At 41.3% G+C, this 21,676-nt stretch overlaps 1 protein-coding gene across 2 annotated transcripts in view; it reads left to right on the plus strand.

The window, feature by feature from the left end:
• Positions 1-2,243: 2,243 nt before the first annotated feature.
• The window catches only part of ARHGAP8 (Rho GTPase activating protein 8), a 110,811-nt gene continuing 91,378 nt past the window's right edge, over positions 2,244-21,676 (plus strand). For both annotated transcript variants that reach the window (XM_049822592.1, XM_049822591.1), the window contains exon 1: positions 2,244-2,319. The gene's annotated coding sequence lies outside the window, so the exon portion shown is untranslated. The remainder of the gene's footprint in view (positions 2,320-21,676) is intronic.

Genomic DNA, 21,676 nt, shown 5'->3' on the forward strand with positions numbered 1-21,676 from the left:
TGAAGTTAAAAAAATATAACATGGTTTTTTTCGTCCCGAGGTGTTAGTCTAAAATCAATCACAGGCTTGCTGTGCCTTAATTTCAGGTCAGACCTAGTGGCCACAGCAGCCCAGGAAAGACACTGAAAAGTCTGGAGACTGTTGTGGCGGACTTATACTTGGTGAGAAAATGGACTGATCTAACGGACTACAGGCTCTTTTATCTGACCTCATTAGTACACAAAGCTTTAGAACAAACTCTGAAGGAAAAACTAATTAAAGATGTGGAGGTATATGAAAAACTAGTTAAAATGCAGCAGGACTTCACCAAAGATAGAACATACCAGACTAAGCCAGTATCTTTGTCTGATAAATCATTTTCTCAAACAATGAAAATACGGTAGATCAAATCTATCTGGACTTCAATAAAACATTTGAGAGGATGCCATGCGAGAAAATATTAATTAAGATGGAGAGATGCGGATGAATGTAAGAAATGAAAAGTAAGGACAATAGCGTGTGCTGAAAGGGAAACTCTAGATGGAAGGAGGTTACTAATGCAGTTCCATAGGGACTGATCTCAGAACTAATCTTAGTTAAAATTTTATTAGTGACCTTGGCACAAAAAACATGAGTGTGCTAATGAAATTTGCTGATGACATAAACCTAAGACCTGCTGTTACAACAGAAAAGGATCGGAATGCCCTACGGAAAGAATTGGATGAGTCTGTGGACAGGAGAAAGAGAAATGACATGCAATTTAATAGTAGAAATACAGAGTTGTGCACTTAGCAGAAATTCCTATTAATTTTAGTAAAGTGGGGTTAGGAGGAGGCTTCTCCAGATGGACACCAGACAGAAAAGATATTAATCCCTCAGAAGCAGGAGTGAGTCCACAGTGAGCCACTTTCTGTTTGGAAAAGGCGGCGCAAGGGGCACACCATGCAGCCCAAAGCTGTAAGGGCAGTTGTACCAGGTCAGACTCCATGTCCCATAGCCCCCCTTTCTGACAGTGGCCACCAGCACAAGCCAGGGAAGGTGAGTCTGGCAGGATTTTCCCGGAGCAGTGGAAGCATCCGGCAATTTGTGACTCAGTGAGGCGGAGTCCTTGTGCCTCTAATTGTGTTTTGTCCTTTTTTTCCCCCTACCATTGACTTATCTCAGCTTACTTCCCACTCTTTTACTGGCAATGACAATTTCCTAGCATGAGTTTGAGGGAGTGTAAAGAAAATGGCATGATCCCGGTGAAATCGTGGGACAAAATATCAACGTGGAGTCTTTTGTCAGGACAATGACGGTAATTTGGACCTCTCCTAACCACGTGGGGACACGGGTAGACCTAGAGGAGCTACTGGTGTCACACACCTGTAAAAAAGATACGTGAAAAGGATAAATGTCTGTCGTTTTTACACAGACTGGAAAATTACACTGGACAGACGGAGCAATGCCACCAAACGCTTGCAGTGCAGAGCCCACCAGCACGCCTGTGCCTTACAGCGAAGGGCCGCATCTGACTCCTCTTCCCTGCATAACTTGAATAAATTACGAAGGGTAGGTTTCCCCCGGAGCTCTTCGTCAATATGTTCCTTCCTCCTCGCTGTAGTCAGATGGCGATGCCCGGAAACTTGGTAACTGATTTATTTTTTTCCCCTAAACAATAAAGAGGCAGTAAAAAGAGATTAACTTCCAGATCTTGCTATTGCATCTGGTTTTGTTCCCTCCCCCTTCAGTCACCCAGCAGGCCTGCGGCGTGGGCAGGGGTCCACGGGCCGGGGCAGTGCCGCCCCAGCCCCGCACCCTCCCCGGCCGCCTCTCTCCTTCTCCCGCCGCAAAACACCCGCGGGAAACGAAACCGAAAGGCCGGGGCCGACGACGAGAGCCCCGCTTCCTCTCCCCTGAGGAGCCCCTTCCACCCCTCAGCCCCCCCCCCGCCCCACGCCGCCTCCATTTCACTCAGCGGGGCCCGGTACCGGCCCGCCCGCCCCGGGCCTGAGGCGAGAGCGGCCACAGCGCGGCCCGGGGCCTCGCCCCTCCTCCGGCCGGCCGCCCGCCCGCCCCGCAGGTGAGGCCGGCCCCGGGGCGGTGCTGCCGCCGCCCGCCCGCCTCGGCTCGGCCCGGCCGGGAGAAGCACCTGTGGTGCCCGTGAGCCTTTGCCGCCGCCAGGGACGTGGGGCCGGCCCGGCTGCCCGCCTCAGGGGGTGCGGAGGGGCCCGCGCTCCTTCTCCTTCTCCTCAGGGGCCCGCGCTCCTTCTCCTCCTCCTCAGGGGCCCGCGCTCCTTCTCCTCAGGGCCCGCGGCGGTCTCCCCCGGGGCGGCAGCGGTGTTCTGCCGGTGAGGGAAGGTAAAAGCGGATGGGGCTCCCCGCGGCGGGGTCGGGTGGGGGGGAGAGGTGGGTGAGAAACTCGCTGCCGGGGTGGGGGGGTTCGGGGTCGGCGGGGCAGAGCGGCCCGGCCCGGCCCGGCCCGGGGCTCTTGCAGCGAGCGCTTGGGAGGCGCGTATAGATACGTGTAGGTGTAAGTCAAACCAAGCGCTCTTCGTGCTTCTCGTGGTAACGACCTGTTTGTGCGGCCCTGTGGACGACAGGTGCCCTGTCTCAAGGCAAAGCAACCGGTGGTTGGTTTGGGGTTCCCCCCCACTCCCCATTTTGCTCCATCGGGTAGCGGCTGCACCCCGCAGGCTTTCGTTTTTACTGTTTCCCACAATAATATTGTCCAAAGATCGTAACAAGAGACAGATTTATACCGTAACAGGTATTATGTGAGGCTGTTGTTTTACACCCGTGTTACACCTCCGTCTGAGAACTGTGGTTATATGCACAAGGATATGACTCGGCTGAATCAGATTCTCTACATTAAGAACGTGTGAAATAGTTTGACGGGTTTGCTGGGTGATAGGTGAATTTGCACTCTTGTGGCCATCCCTACTGACTTGTTGGGAGAACTTCACAGGACAAAAAGTTTCTGGTATGAGTCCTATTGCAGAATTAGAGCTCGTATCAATACGAAACCTCACAAGAAACAGAGAAAATGGGGTGAAGATTATAGTATCATTGTGTGGTAGTCTAGATACGGTACAAGTTGTGCATGTTGAGATTCAACACTATAACTATAAGCCATAAAATATCTCTTAAAGAATATCTCTAGGTATATACTGATATGCTGTGGTTTTAGGGTTTTCTTTCCTCCTCTTTGTTACCAGTCCTTTGAAAATTAATTCCTCTTCACCCCCTTTATAATAGATATATGTAGTTAGTTCACTTCTCAGCACTTTATGTGTTGCATCGTATATTTGGCATGTAGTTAAAGTCTGTATCAGTGTGCACGTGCATGAGGGGCTGACTTCACGTGGTACACAAAACATTCGTTCTGACCTTTCCAGATGTCTGAGCGATGACCTTGTTTTGTAGTAAGTTTTCCAGGCAGAAGGTGACACAGGGTTTAGTTAAGGCTGCTTTAACTCCTGGGGGGGGGCTGTGGTAGGCTGGGAGGACAGACTGGAACCGGTTCCTCTTGTTCGCTGCTATTAGCATTCCTGCAATTCTTCCCATCCAGCCCCCTGCCAAACACACCCTGGTTGAAGTCTACCAAAAGGCTGAAACCCTTTAGGGCAGACAAAAGAGGTTAAGCCTTTCTTCCCACACTTGCAGGGCAAGTAAGCAGCTCGCCTGAAATCTACGGGAAAGGCCTATTCCGGGTTAGGTGCCTTTTCCCTTCCCACAAGGGTAACTGGAATGCACAGCCAGGAGTTTCCTGTCCTTGATGCTGTAAGTTTTATTAATGACCTTGCTGGGGTTTTGGCTTTTTTTTTTTTTTTTTTTTCCTTTTTAACACAGATAAGCTGTTGGCCTGTTACTCGGTCTCTGAGCTGAATGATTGCTTAGCTTCTTTTCATCTGGTCTTTTACTTCTGCAAGTCCAACCTAGGTGGCTGGATGCAGGAGTAAAGCTCCTCATGGAACAGTAGTCAGGGCCATTGAAGGTAGCCTTGCTTTCAACACCAAGGCCCCTTCCAAGGAGGAGTGACCTCTGCTTTTGGGAGGTGTTTTGGCATCTAAGTGTGGGTGTTGTCACTGATGTGTTATAGACTTCTAGTATGCTGCCTAAAAGAGCATGCTGTTTTAGCAAATTTAGCAGTTTGCTGAGAGGTCTCTGAATAGATCTAAGTCAGGCAGTGATGTTTCTGGAACAAAAGAAATTATTTTTTAAAGTTGCTTTTACACAAGTAGCTTATTCCAGTGTCTTCAGAGAAAAATATGCACTAATGCTAGATGGAACTAGCTTTAAGTTAAATGAAACTGAGTTCCCTGTGTGGTTTTCTTCAATGTTGGAGCAGGAATTCAAAAAGTAAATAAACATGAGGAGATGTAAACTGTATTTTTAAAGTTCTTCTGGATTGAATCAACATTTAATAATAGTGCTGCTGGGGAAATGTGTAAACAGTATTTTTTGTACTCCCCTATGAACTCCTAAGCTTTTTTTTTTTTTTTAAGAATATGGATAGACCCATGAAGTCATTGTGTGACTCTGCTGAGTGAGTATTCTACATGCTTATGTAGGTATTGGTTTTTATCGGTTTTAAATTTAACAGTTTTTTTTCAGATAACTTGTTCAGAGTTGAAGCAGTCCTTGGTGTAAAGTCCTTGGTTTGTGCACAGTATAGCTGTGTTCATGCTGTGCTGACTGGATTGGTTTAATTTTGAAATTGAGATACAACAGAACAGTCATTGTTTAACAGGCATTGTGTTATTGAAACTAACTCCCATTTTATTTAAAATTGATTTTTTTAATTAAAACTACAAATGTTTCTTTTTTTTTTAATGAGACTTAACAGAACATTATAATTCTAGGGTAAGGTCTGTTACCCTGCAGATGGTGTAAACCACAGTCCAAGATCTCGCTGTGGCTAGGGATGTAGGATGCAGCTCTGAGAGGTGGAAATTAGGGAATCTAGGCAGGCTGCTGCTCAGCAATGGGTCGAGCAACCAAGGCCGCCTGGGTGTGACTCCCTAACGTTAGTTTGAATAGCTTTTGCTGCTCACCATGTCCACAGCTGGGGTTTCAGATTTCTTGCTAGCCTCCACACCAACATAACCCACTGCCAGGCAAATGATACAGACTGCCTGTGGGAACTACGTGCAGCCTGCTTGTGAGTTACACCAGACTGGAGTCACACAGGTTGACCCCCCTTCACTTTTGAAGAAAAAAGAAATTACATTTGTATCTGGCAGCTTTCCTGCATATCCCCCACTTCATTGGCTCAGCTGAACTGCAGAGAAGCAGCACCTGTTTCATGTCCAGAAATGAAGAGGTCTGGTTAGGGTTTATATTAAATATGAAAAAAAACCCACATAATTTTTTTTGTGAAAAACAGGCTATGTGGACAGTATAAAAATTTTAACAACAAAATAAAATAAGTACAGAAAAAAATAATTTGGAAAATATAAAATGATATTGGTTTTAACTGATATTTTTTCCCCCAAAAAACCTTTAGAATATGTGGGTAAAAGTACTGATGAAGGGAGAGTTTGAGTCAGCAGTATCTAAGACTGAAAAGGAATGAAAGTACAGAGTAATTATAAAAGTGTTGCCTAAAGGCCTTTATTTTAGCAACGCTGTTGGATATTACTATAATAAGGCACAAATTCTGTTGTACCTATACACTGTTCAAGCCTGACAGCTTAAAACCTGACAACTCAGTTGGTGCCTTTTCAAGGAGACAATTATCAAAAAAGCTTTCTTTGCATCAAATGAGAGACTGGCAGTTAGTATTATCAGTATACTAAAGAGTGGTTTAGTTGAACCATCAAATTTTCCCTGACCCTAACTAAAATAAGCCTTTTAGTTCTCTTTTAAAAATGCATTATATTTTATAACAAAATATAATCATTGACTTACAATATCTGGTTTAAGAAACAATAACATTTGAGGGACGAAAAAATAAAGAAGAAATGATTATTTCTTCTCTGCTTCTGCTGAACGTCTTACTTTGTTCATACTTACTGAATCTTTCATTCTTTATTACTGAATTCACTTTATATGATATTGATGCAATCTGTATTCTTTGAGAGTTTTTCTCCTGCTCACTGTCTTTTGGAGGCATAATCTTTGATCTATGATGACAATAATTTTTACAGCATATGCAGACAGTGACTGCAGATGGGGAATAAGTAGCGTGAGCTGACGAATGTCTAAGAATTAACAGTCCTCTAATCATGCAAACATGGGATGTGATGGGTCAAACCATGCATTTGTAAGCAATTTTGAATCCTGTGAGTGCTGCCATTTACTACACCTGAGGCTTCAAGTATCTCTGAGAATCAAGGACTATGTGTCCAATGCCAGGTGCTCAGCACTGAATTCCAGCTGTTATTTGGGTGGCTGTGCTCAGTATTCTTTTATTCTCAAGCCAATTCTTTGTCAGGCTAGTCTCCATATTCTTAGTTCTTTGAAGAGCAAAGCATCTCTCTCTCTCTGTGTAAAAATGGTTTTGGGGAAACCCAAATATGTATAGGTATTCCTTTAAGCTATTTTTTCATGCTTTTTAAACTATTCCAAACGTAAGGATTATATTTCTGTTTTCATCATTCAGGCAGCATGGCAGGTCTGTCAGTCAAGGGCAGCAAGCTAGGATCAGTTCCCTGAGGTGATTGCTCTCTTCATATAACTTACATGTTGTCTCTTGGCAAACTCATAGGTAGTCTTCAAATCATCCAAGAGAAAAGTTTTGTTTAATGACTTAGAAAGCATCTCATTGGAAATGGTTGGCAGAAGCAAGCATGGATTCCAGATCCATGTTAGCTCTGAGACCATGCCTTCTCCTCTTCCCTGTGTGAGAGCTTTGCTGCTATGACTGAATCTACTATGTTACTTAACAAGAGGGAAAGACAATCATCTTTTCAGTAGAAATGAATGGTTCTTCAGATCATGCTCTCCTGTGCTGAACCTGAAGTAGGAATTGCATGGAAAGAGAAAATACTATTCTGAGCCTGTAATTAAAACTATGTCTTTGCACACATGCATAGGGACATAAAAACCATTGTTGAGTGTATTAGGTTTGTGTGGCAAGGTTTTGGTAGTGGGAGGGTTACAGGGGTGGCTTCTGTGAGAAGCTGCTAGATGCTTCCCCCATGTCTGATGGAGCCAATGCCAGCCAGCTCCATGACGGACCCACTGCTGGCCAAGGCTGAGCCCATCAGTGACAGTGGTAGTGCCTCTGGGATAACAGATTTAAGAAGGGGGAAAAAAAGTTACTGCGGCACAGAAACTGCAGCTGGAGAGAGGAGTGACAATATGTGAGAGAAACAGCCCTGCAGACCCCCAGGTCAGTGAAGAAGGAGAGGGAGAAGATGTTCCAGGCGCTGGAGCAGAGATTCCCCTGCAGCCCGTGGTGATGAAGACCATGGTGAGGCAGGCTGTCCCCCTGCAGCCCGGGGAGGACCCCACACTGGAGCAGATGGATGCTCAAAGGAGGCTGTGACCCCGTGGGAAGCCTGCGCTGGAGCAGGCTCCTGGCACGACCTGTGGCCCTGTGGAGAGAGAAGCCCATGCTGGAGCAGGTTTTCTGGCAGGACTTGTGACCCCGCGGGGGACCCACGCTGGAGCAGTGTGCTCCTGAAGGACTGCAGCCCATGGCAGGGACCCACGCTGGAGCAGTTTGTGAAGAACTGCAGCCTGTGGGAAGGACCCATGTTGGAGAGGTTCATGGAGGACTGCCTCCGGTGGGAGGGACCTTACGCTGGAGCAGGGGAAGAGTGTGAGGAGTCCTGCCCCTGAGCAGCAGAGACAATGTGATGAACTGACTGTAACCCCCATTCCCTGTCCCTGGGCACCACTTGGGGAGGGGGTAGAGAATTCGGGAGTGAAAGAGGGGAGGGTGGGGGGAAGGTGTTTTTAAGATTTAGTTTTATTTCTCATTACCCTACTCTGGTTTGATTGGCAATAAATTAAATTAATTTTCCCCAAGTCAGGTCTGTTTTGCCTGTGACAGTACTTGCTGAGTGATCTTTCCCTGTCCTTATCTTGACCCACAAGCCTTTTGTTATATTTTCTCTCCCCTGTTCAGTTGAGGAGGGGGAGTGATAGAGTGGCTGCGTGGTGTCTAGTTGCTGACTGGGGTTAAACCACAACATTGAGGCAAACTCATCTCTGGTGTTCCTGAAGGTTTTCCTGCTAGGCTTAGGAAGTGCATTGATATTCTTGTAACAACTCTGTGGCTTTGGATCCGTAAATAAACTTCTAATTTTAAAAACCATGGTAATTCTATTGTGGGATATAATATTGACACTAGTGTAGGCCATCATCAAGGCTGAATCTCAAGATTAGCTGTATGGACTTCTGCGTCTTGATGTGATGGAATAACTGATAGCAATTGTAGGCTGCTATTTCTGAGGCCAAGCAATGTAAGAGGATGTAGCAGCTGATGTGCTGATAGGAAAAAAAATGGTGAGACAGAACAATCTTGGGTTTCATTTCAAGCTACATTAGTGGGCACAGATTTTCTGTTTATTATCCCCAGTTGGGACTCATTCAACTTCTCTCTTATCTCTTATCTTATCTTGTTCAAATCCCATTTCTTTCACATAGCCTTCTCAGTAACCCTTCCTGAACTCCTATCTTACTCACATGCTTCTTTTGAGGTTGGAAAATTTCAGCCCACAAATAAAGTTGTGAAGAACTGAAAATAGAGTCTCAGACTTGGAAGTTTCAGGTGATACCAATTAGGCTATGATAGCAATCCTGTCCATAGTAAAGAAAATCCCCAGCAGTGTAACTTCATTGCCCTTCAGCAATGTCTGCCTTAAGGGCTTTTTCTTTGATTTGTTCTTTCTAAAGATATCTTTTATACTTTTTACATTAATATATTCTGGAAATATTTTTTAATTGTAAATTCTTAGCAAGGACTGTAGCAGACATTGTGTGCTGTGCAGTGCTTGTATTTCACTAGGTTTTTCTAACTTTGAAATTAAGCCTTCTGAAGACTTTGGGCTTCCTCTTCTATATGGCTCACACAACCATTAGATAATACACTGTCTTTGGCATGATGCTGCAGGATTGTGGTGATAAAGCTGAACATCAAAGCTTCAAGAAGAACATTCACCAGAAATTAGTTGTTCTGTGACATACAGTGATGTTTTCTGACATAGTAGTGACATGTGGTGACAGCATACCGCAATGAAGATAACACGTAACATGTTACAACGTATAGCAAGTTTCTGCAGATGGACACTTTAAACCGAAACAATTTAAACTAAACCTTAAACTCCTTACAGAGCCCTCAGGCATTTGCATGCCATCATAGTAGCCCTCAGTGGGGATTTTGCTGGACATCCCAGGCTCACACTGATGAGCATGGAGAACTTGGGCTAGGTGCAAAAAGAGATGCACAGGAAAAAGTTACAAAGTTGTTTACTAGGAAACAGGTTTGTTGTGTTTGTTTTTTTTCTGCCTCATCTCCAGTGAAGAACCTCTGTAAATATCCACATCTTCTTAATGTTCTCCTGATATCCTATAACCTACACTATTCCTGTTTTGTCTGATGTTGCTCTGTCAAACCACTGTTGCTTTATGCATACACACATGCATGTCTACTAAAAATTTTCCACTAAGATGCCTACCAGCTAAAAAGCTGTAGAGCTACCTCTGTGTGAACATTAAAGAAAACGTATTCCATTTCATTTGTTAGACCACCAAATATAAGGTCTATAAACGCACAATAATGTGTACACTGAGGAAACCAGTGTATTGGATGCTACATCCTGAAATACTTCCTGGTAAATCACGTAACTAAGAAAAACTAGAGAAAATTCAGAACATAAAGCTACTGAGTCCATTCTTATTTTTAAGAAGGCATTGAATTATTGTGGAGGAATGCATAGCCTGCCATACAAGAAATTGGAAAGACTAAGGTGTTTCTGTTCAGACTTTCCACATCCATCCTCCTCTTACCATTCAGTATTTTAATCTACCATGTGAGGCAGAAAACAACTGCAAAAAGATTTTTTTATTTTTTTTTTTTGCTAGATACATAATCTTTCATGTGTTTACACATACCAAATATGTAAATGAATTGAAACAATGAAAAAAGCCAAGAGTTCTTTGGGCTTTTTTTCTCTAAATCTCACTCTCCTTTCTCTTCTGGTTACTAGTGTTACTAGTGGAAGTCTGTAGTGTCATGGGAGCTTCCACTCTTGGAAGCTGTCCCAAGCTTGAGAAGCCACTTACTTGAAGCTTGAGTTTGAGGCTGAAATTCAGAAGTTTGGCATGTTCACTACAAAGCTGGCTTTGAACAAAGCCTGTGCACTAAGGGCTGATCTCTGTAGCTTCAGAGAATACTGACGCTCTTAGCAGCTCATTTATATCTGACTTCAATACGTGGTAGCATGGAAACCATCTTAGCTTTAGCTTTAAATCTCAGTTTGATATAACTGCGCTCTTTTGCATGGCTGTAGCGCTTATTGTCACCTATTGGATGAAATAGGAATGAAAAGTCACTTTTCTGAAAAATAGTCTGTTGGTTTAGGTCTACGGGGTTTGCACTCTGTTTTAGAAGTTGTGAACTGGCAGCTTCAACCTACTTGTTAAATATTAGCTGAGATTGTGTTCATGGTGGGATGCTAGGGAGTCCCCTGCTGAAGCTGGGAGCCATGGGGGTGACTTGCCACAGAAGGTGGATAATTCTTGAGTTCCTCAGAAGAGAATTTTTAGTATAAGCAATGATCCTGTGCTTGGGAGGAAAATACCAGACGACACAGGAGTGAGATCCTATTCCAACTCAGTCGAGGTCAGTGTGAGTTGCAAGTTCAACGTGAGTTATGCTGGTGATTTCCTTGGGCACAGATTCTCGCTCTGTGTATGCATGAATGCCATTAAACCTGTGGGTGAGTTTTCATGTTAAACTCTCTGAAGCCATAAATAACCAGTGCCTGAAGGCTTAGTATCATCTTTCCTGCCCCGGTATGTCCACATGGTCTTGTTTATTTGGAAATGTTTTTTTCATCTTGCCTAATGGTAGGAAAATTCTTTTGTGACAGTGTTTAGGTAGCAGAGTAAGTTGTGGTTATGTTTGCAGCTTTGTTTGTCTCTGCAGCTGGACTTACACATACTGTTTTGCTTGACAGAAAGATTAAGCAAACTTGACAAACTCACGCTTGTAACCTTATCTTTGCAGTCAGAAGCCTACAAGTCAGGATGAAAGATATGTTATTAAGACTTGCAAAGGAAAACACTGCAGGAAAAATGAGAAGAAAAAGGAAATTTTTGTGCTTGATTCAACAGTTGTCTGTGCAAGTAAAGCTTGTAGTACTGCATATTGGTGTTATACAAATGCAAGTGATATTATAGGTCTCTTTCATGAGTCTTAAGTTTAGTTCTGGGTGTGGTGGCTTCATTGGTTGTTTACTGTAACCTGGTGACATCCCATGTATAAATATATGATTTGCTGCAGTTAAAATGGAAAGAATGACACTGGTATGAACCTGAAAGCTAGTAATTTTTAAGTAATTAATTGTAATTAGCTTCACATATTGCATTTCTTATTTCCTCTGACAACCTGGTAACTTTTCTCATCCCTTATTTTTTTTATCACTTAAAAAAGGTTTCCCTTCTGCAAAAGACCCATGCAAAGAAACTGATTGTTTACTGAAAAGTCCATGAAGCTATCCAAGCATAGAATGGTACTAACTAGGACCCATTAAAAGTACCAACTAAAAGAAAGAAATTGTAAACTGGGGAAAAATCTTATCCTTAATTTCCTGTAGTTATCTTTGCTCTTAATTGTACCAACAGTAGGTAAAAGTTTTTGGATAGAAATGTCATTTTAATTATAAGATGCCTTTGAGCAGTTAAAATAACTTCTTGTTCCAGCCCTAAACCTAGTAGGGCCCAATTATTATAAATGGGATTATTATAAATTCACCTTTCAGTTTCTTTTTTACTTCCTCCCTCTTCTTTCTTTCCCAGCAGACAGGAAGTGTGAATGAATTGGCTCTAGAGCCAAATGATCCTTATCTGCCCTTGGGATAACTTACTGAGGATTTTAAAGTCAGATGGTGAGAAAAATTTACACAGATGTGTAAGAAGCTTCATGAAAAGCCTACAGAAGCCTGACTAAATCTATGAAAAAACGAGAGGAATCATTAGAAGTCATATACCAAAGACTGGATGAAAAAGCAATAATACTTTACTCCCGAATGACACTTTTCAACTGAAGCTCATAAAGAGCTCTGATATGATACCGTTGCTGACACTGAATAGTATGCTTCTCCTCGAGAAGGCCTATTTTTTCACTGAGTATCTGCCAGGTGGGCACAGGGTGGGGTACAAGTTGAAGGTTTTGGTTCTAGCAGCTGTAGTTGGGGGAGTGGAACCAAATTTTATTGTAATCTTGGTATCTGTGAAAGTACTTTGAAGCAAAATATATCTCAACATGAGCTAAGAGTGGCAAGTTCTGATTAGGTGAATAGTGGCAGTACTGCTTCCTGATTAATCAAGCAGCTAATGCTTCTTCGAGGCATTGATTCATGAAAACCTTGAACACGTAGTTCATTTTAGCTGGACTTCTGTTGAGCGTATATGCGAGCTGGTGCTTTATGGCTGTCTGGAATGCTTTCCTCAGTCTGAGCCTAGTAGGGCTGTATATTCATTTTATACTGAGGCATGGCAAGTGACTTACAGGTGTGTGTTCTTAATATATAAATAAAAGTGAAGAAAAGGATAAAAATCCATGTTTGGAAGGCAGCAGAATATGCTGTCAAGTGCTTTGTTGCATTGATGGCATTCTCAAAGTTTATGCCTCAGTGTGTTCTTGAAAACTAATCTGCTAAGCAGTGTGCAAGTTTGGTTTTTTGTTTTGGGTTTTTTTTGTTGTTGTTTTGGTTTTTTTCTGTGTGGGTGCTGTATAATTTTAATTGACCCTCTGAGAGAATGGAAGTCATCTTCATCCGAGCCTGAATTCTTTCCAGGTTTCTAAAAAAAAAAAAGGCAAGCTGGCTTAGTAGTACTCATTCCAGCTGTTTCATATGGCATTTATTGATTATGGCCAACAGCTATGACAAAGACAGCATATATATTAATCAGTCTAAAGAAATAATATTTTTCTTGCCAACCACGTTGGTAAACCAAGTGTGTTACGTAGCATTTCTGGTGAGGTAGGCTGTGTCCCCACATCCTTGGAAAGGGTATAAATGTTGCTCAAGAAAAACTAGGGATTTATTTAAAAGGTTAAATTTTGAATTATGGCAGTTAGAGGAGAAAAGCCTCAGCTGACAGTCTTATTCACTTCTGATCATTGCATTAATGAGTAATTTGTATGTTGTTCTCCTCTGCTATATGGCCTTGCTGTTTTCCACAGCTGAGTTACGGTATCCTTGTGTCCCTGCTTTTTTCTCAAACTCTGCACTCTTATGTTTATATATTGCTTATTAAATATTTATTAAACATATCAAAGGGAATATTGTTGGAAGGTGCAAAATATGATAAGTTGCTGGGTGCACAAGCTTCTTTTTCAGGTCACCTGAAGGGCTTGAGTGCCTGAAAACCTACCAGTTGTTTTTTAACCCTGCTGCATTCTTTGATCTAATAAAAAACATTATGTTTCCCTCTATCCCTTGCTTAAATTCAGACCTTCGGTCGCTTCTGTTGTGGTAGTACTTTAGCCTGTAACAACACTATAGACTGTAGCAACACTAAAGACTACTTCAACATGTTAGTAGTATAAAATTTCAGTATGTTTTCCATTTTTGTGATGTGCTGACAGAGAAGAATAATGAATAAACAATGTGGTCTTGTTAGATGTTAGCACAGGTTTAAGTAAGTGTATACAACGGATGCACTTGTATCTTTAGATTTGTGTAGTGATTAGCATATGTATGTTTGAAAGTTCAAAAAGATCCAGATACCAGTGTTGTTAAGTACCTCTGAAGAGACTTCTGGTTGTGTTTCATTGAGATTAATGGGCTAATATGTGTTATTCCTGCAATATGTTACCAGTGTTAGATTTCTTATGTGGGAAATAGGATTTATTATTTTCCAGATGTTAGAAATTTTGATTCTTTCCTAAGATGATAATTTGTGCCTGTTTGGGGATGCAGTTAAAGAGAGAAAAGTAATAAACCAGGTGCAATGACAGCAAGTAGTTTTACATGACAGTAGGGAATTGGCAAGACTTCTTTTGAAGTTGACTTTTGTTAAAGTATAGAAAAGGTCTGATAGCAGAATTCAGTTAATAATGATAAATCATCATTTCAGCTACCATGCTACAGCTATCGCTTCATTTCTTTTTCTACAATCTTTTTACCTGAGAACTGCTCTGTAACATGCATGAATATAGACAAATACCTTTGGATAAGGTGATGAAGTCTTCAGGGTAGAAGCCTTTATAATGGGGCAATGGTTCCACAATCATTATTACCAAATATTACATGCAAGCAGATCAGCGAGCAATAAAAATTTGATCCAGATCATGCAGTGATGCACAATCCCATTTCTGTCAACTTAGTCAAAGTACATTGAGGCAGCAAAAAAGCATAAATCTTTGTTTATGTCAGCTTCAGGAAGACAGGAGATACTTGATGCCATATAAATCTTTCTGATAAAAAAAGCTAACCTGCCAAAATTGTTTGAACAAATTTGAATTTGTAGAGTTTGTTTATGCTGTGTCATTTCTTTTTTTCATGTGACCTCAGTTTTTCTGATCCAGTACAGGGAACTTGAAAGCCAAACAATATATCATTGAACCATGACACAAGACACTTCTCATGCAGGTTTTAGCTAGTCTTTTTGGAGCTAGTCTTCTGTATGCTGTACCAGGTAAGAGAATTACACCTCTAAAAGACATGGGCATAGAGAACATGGGACAGGAAGCCTTTTAGCCATATTTCAATCTTCCAAGTCTAACTTGAGGGTTGGGTTGTGGTTTTTTTCCAACCTTTACAGTTTAGTAGGGAAAGATCTGACTTTTCCTCCCTTTTCCCCTTCTATTTCTTTTTCTTCCTCTAGTTCCCATTACTCCATAGTCTTGGATAACATTTATTATTTTATTCTGCAGTTTTGCGCATACAAGAATTCTTTGTGCTCTTCCACAAGCATTTCCTACCACAAAATTTTGCTCCCAAAAGTGAGCAAAATAAAGTGTGTATGAGTTGCTAGTGAGTTTTAGTTTCCGTGACAAGATGAGGAAGAAACATTTTAATATAGTCTTCACAATTCTAACATCAAGAAAACGGTTGAAACTCTTGAAGTGTAAAATTGTTCTTCATTTTTTGTTCAGTGGTAATTCCAAAGCATCTATAGAAATCTAGCATGGGATGTGATTTTTAAAAATTAAGATTCTGAAGATGGGATGTGCTGATGTGAATAGAGGGGAAATTTGAGGTGGACTGAATATGGAAGGAAGTTGGGTTCACGGTTAGATTTGAAGTGGCTGTTGTTGCTGCTTGATTATATTGCTAGTAGCAAACCTGTGAACTCTTTCAGGCCCTCTTAAGCCCCTTGGCACAAGCAGATCAATAAATGAGTTCTCATCTGAAACACTTACTAGACTGCTTTGCTAGCTTCATGGACATTGTGCATTGAACTCTTGTAGTAAAATGCTACCAGGCTTTACAGTACTAAATTTCCTGCTTTGCACAGTAAGTTATGATAACTTACAAATTGGCTAGGTGGAAAATGTTTACTCTTAATACTTGTGAATTAATGGAGAAATAATCGTGTCGGGCAAACCAACAACTAATTGGGTCTTCAGTGTAATGATTAAGAAACAATCCAGTGCGAATGGAGAAACATGGGAACGATAGGTGCTGATACCATCATTTAACTTGATTTGGAATTGAGATTTATAACTAAACATGGGCTATACGTTCACCATATAAAGTGGCTTTTGGAATTCGCCTCCTGTGCTTTATAGTACCATTTCATTTTGTTGCAGCTTGGAGGTGGGAGGGGTGATGGTAAGCCTGGGTTACATCTTGACAAGAACTGGAAACATTGGCCTGTGTTGCATAAATGTGAGAAGAATATGAATTTATTTTAAAAGTCCTAATTTATTCCAGCCAGAGGAATCCCCAGTGAATAATTATGCAATTAAAAACCCCTTTTCATCGTAATACACCAACCCTTTGTCCAGTAACTTGTCAGATTAAGATGTATTTTTAATTAAATTAAAAATATACTTGTCTGCAATTGAAAGTGTGTAATCCCTTGAGATGGAACCACTAGTTAAATATGAGTTCAGCCCAACATAATTCTGCCACATTAGTGTGTATTACAGTATATTAATTTAGAGAGCAAGTTCCATAGATGACTGATCATTAATGTTTATTATGATTACATTATAGTAATCTTTGTTTAGTCAATAAACATTTACGCTGAATCAAAAAATGGTGGTGTAGTGTGTCATATTGCAGACACTTATCCATGTTCACATAATTTTGTCCTAATGATACAGCAAGCATACGTGGCTTTCTGTTAATTGGTTATACATTAGGCACTTTTTTTTTTTCCATGTGCTTGCACTGTGCCAGATGAATGAGTGGATGTGATAAGAAAATAGCTGCACTGTTTCAGACAACAGAAGAGTATTTCCAAAACCTCTTTGCTGGTAATGGGTAGAAATAATCCCTTTACTTTAGTGCTTTCAGAACTGGGAATGGGTGATACATGCAGATCTTTATATGCAGTAGGGAAACAATTTTTATTTCACTCTGACATGCTTAATTCTTCCCATAAATAGATTTTTGACTCCTTCCAGCAGAGAAGGTATGGCAGGGTAGGGGGAAGAGATCGTCCTTACATATTTCATGGTCAATGAAATGACGATGCGTCACTGGTTTTGCAGTAGAGGAGGAAAACTAGTGATGGGCAGCCTAGTAGAACTTGTAGGTTCGAAGTGTAACCTGCTTTGTTTACCTGCCTGCTCCAGTCCTGCAACAGAGGTGATCACAAGCATTACAGAGGCAGGCAAGTTGCATTACATTTAAGATTGGACATAGTATATAACTGTGGGAAAACGCTTTATTACGTGAGTGAGGTCTGCATGGCTGCCTGCAGTCCAAAGTTAGCTCTCAGAGGAAAGAGAGGAGTGGACAGAGTTGGGTTTATGCATCCCGTGGGGGTTGTTAGTGGCCCAGGAAGGCCGGTAAAGGACATCCCAAAGTGCAACACAGCCCCTGCCACAGGAAGGGTTTGTGCTACACCAGGCAGTAACCCTGTACTTTTATATCTCTTTCCCACTCCAGCATCTGTACTATTTTAGGTAATTATGTTCTAAATTTTCTTATAAACAAACATGTATGTATAAAAACCCCTAATGAATACATTGTTCTCCCCCAAGATTCTCTCTGGAAAGAAAAATAATTCTGTCCAACAAAAACTAAACTTCTTATTTCAGGAGTGTGCTACACAGTGTTTACCATCTTCCCTGCTGAGAATTCACTTTCTTGCACAGTGTAGCAAATGTTGCTTTATCTATTTTATATACAGTGGATGTTTACTTTAAATGAATGCAGTGCTGGTTAAAAATTACCCAGTTGAGGGCATCAGAAGATGAAGTCTGATTTTTCATCAGAAGAAGTACAATATAGCATGTAGGCACCTCCTCCCTCCCTTCAACATTAATAAATTTTTTTCTAAACAAGGTTCGAACCAACAGGGTTTAAGAGGATGCTTCAAAATTACATTTACCATCTTTGCTAAGAATGCTTACTCTTTATGTTAAGTTACTGGTATCTTCTATCTTTGCTGTTATACATCCAAATGGTGAACATAGAGTTTGCTTTGTATTCACACTGAATTCACGCTGGTAACTCAGTGATGAAAATTGTTTGCATACCAGGTTATTGAGCCATCAAGCTTCACCAAACACTGTATCACAAATGAAGACTGTTGCTTAGAAAATTACAGTTCTAGTTGCTAGTATAATTCTAAGTACTAAGGGAATAGAAACAAATACAATTACTCATTCAGTCAGGTTTCATCATTAACAGTTTAAGGAGAAAAAGTATAGTGGGATGAATTCTTAAGCCTCAGTAATTTAGGAAGTTGTACAAATAAGATCTGCCTGCAAGTTTCAGGCAGAATTCTATTCTAACAAATATCAGAGTAGCAGTAAGAAATGTAGTGGACTAAAGAAATGCCTTTTCTGCAGTTATGGACTTTTAATTTCCTTTGTTCCTGGAGGGTCTGCAACCTTGGAGGTTCATTTATTCATGTGCAGCCCAAGAGCGTGCAGTCTATGCCAGGGAGTGAGAGAGATGAGAAGAGAGAGCGCTTCAGGCAGGAGAACTTGGACATCAGCAAAGCAGAGGGTTGTGTTAACCAGCAGATTTGGTGGTGGTTGCAGGTGAAAAATTATGTACAGGGTAACTAAACCAAGGTGAAGGAACTAGGGAGTGGAAAACAAGAGTTGTGGTGGAAGGGAAAATAGATAAACAAATGAGAAGGCCAGACAGAAAGAAGGAGAAAGGAAGAACTTGGTGGATGGGAAGACAGGAATACAAGGTGAAAGGATTTAAATCAAAGGAGGAATAAAAAGCCACTTGAATGGGCACAAAGGAGTATGACTAAAAGCACAGTCATGGAGGCAACAGCAAGTAGCAGGTCACTGACTCCCCCTCCTTCTTCACATTGCTAGTGAGGATTGGGTTTACCAGAGACTTGGCATTTGGCTGAACAGAAGATAGGATTATCCCATCCCATCTTGAAGTGGGAGTGTTAAAAGAGTGTAAGCATAAAAAAATGGGGCAAGTTGCCAGCAAAAATTGGCATCAAAACCAGAGTCCCTAGACCTAAGAGCCATAATGCCTCGGAGTAAGGAAGTAGGGATTGGGGTGCAGGCTCTGTAGGGAGGTCGTGCACTGTGGGGGTGAGGGCCACGCAAGTGCCAAATACCCATAGCACATTGTCCACAATAATTGCTCTGCCAGGTTGAGACACCAGCCAGGATTTCTGCATGGTGCTAGGCTATGCTGGGTGGCTCTGCCATGGAGAATTATTCTGTCATGGCTCAGATTTACAATGTGGATGTGCTTGAGTGGCCCAGGCATTGGAGGAGCAAAGCCACGTTTCTGTGTGACTTCAAAACTCCAAAGAAACAAAGCAATTCAGGAGTTGGGGGGCTGGGGGGGGGGGGGGGGGGGGAGGAGGTGTAATTAAAGAATAATGCTTTAGTATTATCCAGGAGTAAATACTGAAAAAACCCAGTGGCATGGGCTTGGGCTTCCTTCCAGGTTTAGGACAATGCATAGTATCACCAAGTAAATGCTGTTCTCCTATTTTCCAAGAGCTGAATGGGTGAGCCTAGTAGAAAAATGCTTTCAGAAAAATCAGTGCTGTTTGATCAGTGTGTAACTTGGTATGATAGAGCAGAGAGACTAGTGACAGGGAGACTGTCTTCCTTTCTTTCTGATTTTCAGGGCTGTGTCTCAGTCCATCACAGGAATTAACCTTTGTGTGTGCTCCTTCTCTGATTATTAAAGGAAAAGCAGCTCAAAATCCCCCAAACTAATGTGATATGGAAAGGATAAAGTCTTTCTTTAGTTTCTTTTTAAGGCCGTATGCATTTAATTTTTATTTTTACTCTTCCATTTTAACATAATACTTTTCATCTTAGCCTTAAAACCAAACCTTAACTTCTTACATTATTTCTGGGACAGAGTAGTGATACTACAGCATAGTGTTATTTTGTATAGAGATTGGTAGTTTTAAACATTATAAATTCTTTACTGGTTTTGTTAATTCTGAAAGAACAGAGCTGTCAACTTAACATGTAAGAACCCAAACCGTGTTAAAAGTTGTGCACAAGGTAAATGCTGAACAGTTGCAGGAATATTTCTAAAATTTTGCTTTAAATTTTAGCATGACATTTTTGTGTGCTGAGTGATATGGAAATCAATTTATATAGATGCAATTAAGAATAGCGATTATGCTTTTAAAGTTGATTGAAATATCCATACATAGTTGAATAACCTTTTGTAAGCTTGGATTGGACTTTTCAAAATAATAATTTTCTAATTGTAAATATTAATTTGTCAACCTGTGTATCATCATCCTTCATATCCTTTTTTTTCAATTTGCTGAATTAATTTTTTCCTTTGAAAATGAATTTTTCATGGAAAAATTGGTTAAAAATGTTTTGACATTGCAGAGAAATGTGGCCAGTTCTAAGAATTTGTGTATATTTATCTTTACTGCACCAAAATCAGTGGAACTTATTACAGTAGTAAAATTAGTTTGGGATTAGAACCAAAATGAAAAATTTAATAAAATGAAAGCTGTTTAAATTTTCCTGAATTTCAGGGTTTAGTAACACTTCTTATCAATATTGGCGTGTGGAAGTAACACTAGAATATTTTCTTTTCCAGGCTTCACAGTATTTTCATTTTGAAAAGGGTATTTCAGCTCTGTGCAAAACCAGAGATGCAGCCGTGCAGCTTTGCTTGTGGCATGCAAAGCCTCATTATGCAGCTGGCATCCTTGCAGAGTATGGGAGTCCAGGCTATAAGGTGAATCTGTACTGGCTCTCACTGTGGAAGCAAACAGGAGGCCCCCATTATTTTAAGAACAGTTTCATCCATCTGTCTCTTTTTAATTTTTTTTGCTTTTTTTTTGCTTTTTTCCCCTTACACCCCATTTCTGATCTGGTCAGCGTGGTGGGTTCGGTTGGGTATTTACATCACACATCTACACATCTCTATCACAAAGAACAGGCCTGACTTTAGGACCCTATATATTCTGCAAAAGATGCAAGCTGCTGTCAGCAAGCGTGGCTGTAGGTTATAGGCTCCCTCTTCCTTCATCCCTTGGTGTTGGCAGAAGGTATAGCAGGAAGCAGGGCTGTACCACATCTCCTCCCTACCTGCAGGCTCTTGATGTGCAGTGGTAGCAGTGCATTACCCACTGTCATGATGCTAGGAAGGCAAATGAAGCACCGCCTCTTGCAGGGAAAGTTGCAGTTTGCCCGGGGGGAATACAATACCAAATGCATACAGCAGTGTAGGGGAATCTGGGTCCTGTGTGTAAACCTCTGCTATCCGTTAGGTTACATATACAGTATAAACAGTGGCCTGACAGAAGGAGGAGAGGAAAGAGGGTAGCTGGAAGTGTTAGTGTGGCACCTATAGGTTTAAAAAAAAACCACCCCAAACCCAAAACCCCTTTATGCTGCCAAGTGAAACTTAGGAGTTTCTATGGTATGAAAATTTGTAGGAACAGCATAGAAGAAAGGATTTTCCATATTTTCAGCAGTGATGCAGATCTCAATGCCATCATTAAAAAATACTGGTATTTTAAAATGAACGAGTATGTGCTCCATACCCTTAGGTAGCCCACCCTTACAGCATTCTGCACAAAATAGGAAGCAGAAGCTGGAAGAACAAGAATAGCTGGCTGGGCGTTAGTGCTGCTGCAGCAAAGATCTGGGATGGGGAGCTTGTTGGAGGAAGAGGCTGTGAAGAGATGGTGAGCAGTGAAGGAAAGCTGCCATCAATTGTACTGCTTGTATTACTTGCATGGGTGTACAGCTGCTCTGCTGTTGAACCAGAGTTTCTTTTTAAAAAGCTAATCCATGTGTTGTATATGTGGAAGTACGGTAATCCTCTTGATTTTATTTCTTCATTCTGTCAGGAAAATCATTCTAGGTTGTGACACACCCTCTGAGTAGCAAGGCAGGCTTTTGACATTAGCTGAACTAGCCCCAAATCAGTCCTTA

This window comes from Accipiter gentilis, chromosome 18 (genome assembly GCF_929443795.1).
Source record: "Accipiter gentilis chromosome 18, bAccGen1.1, whole genome shotgun sequence".
Classification (NCBI taxonomy): Eukaryota; Metazoa; Chordata; class Aves; order Accipitriformes; family Accipitridae; genus Astur; species Astur gentilis.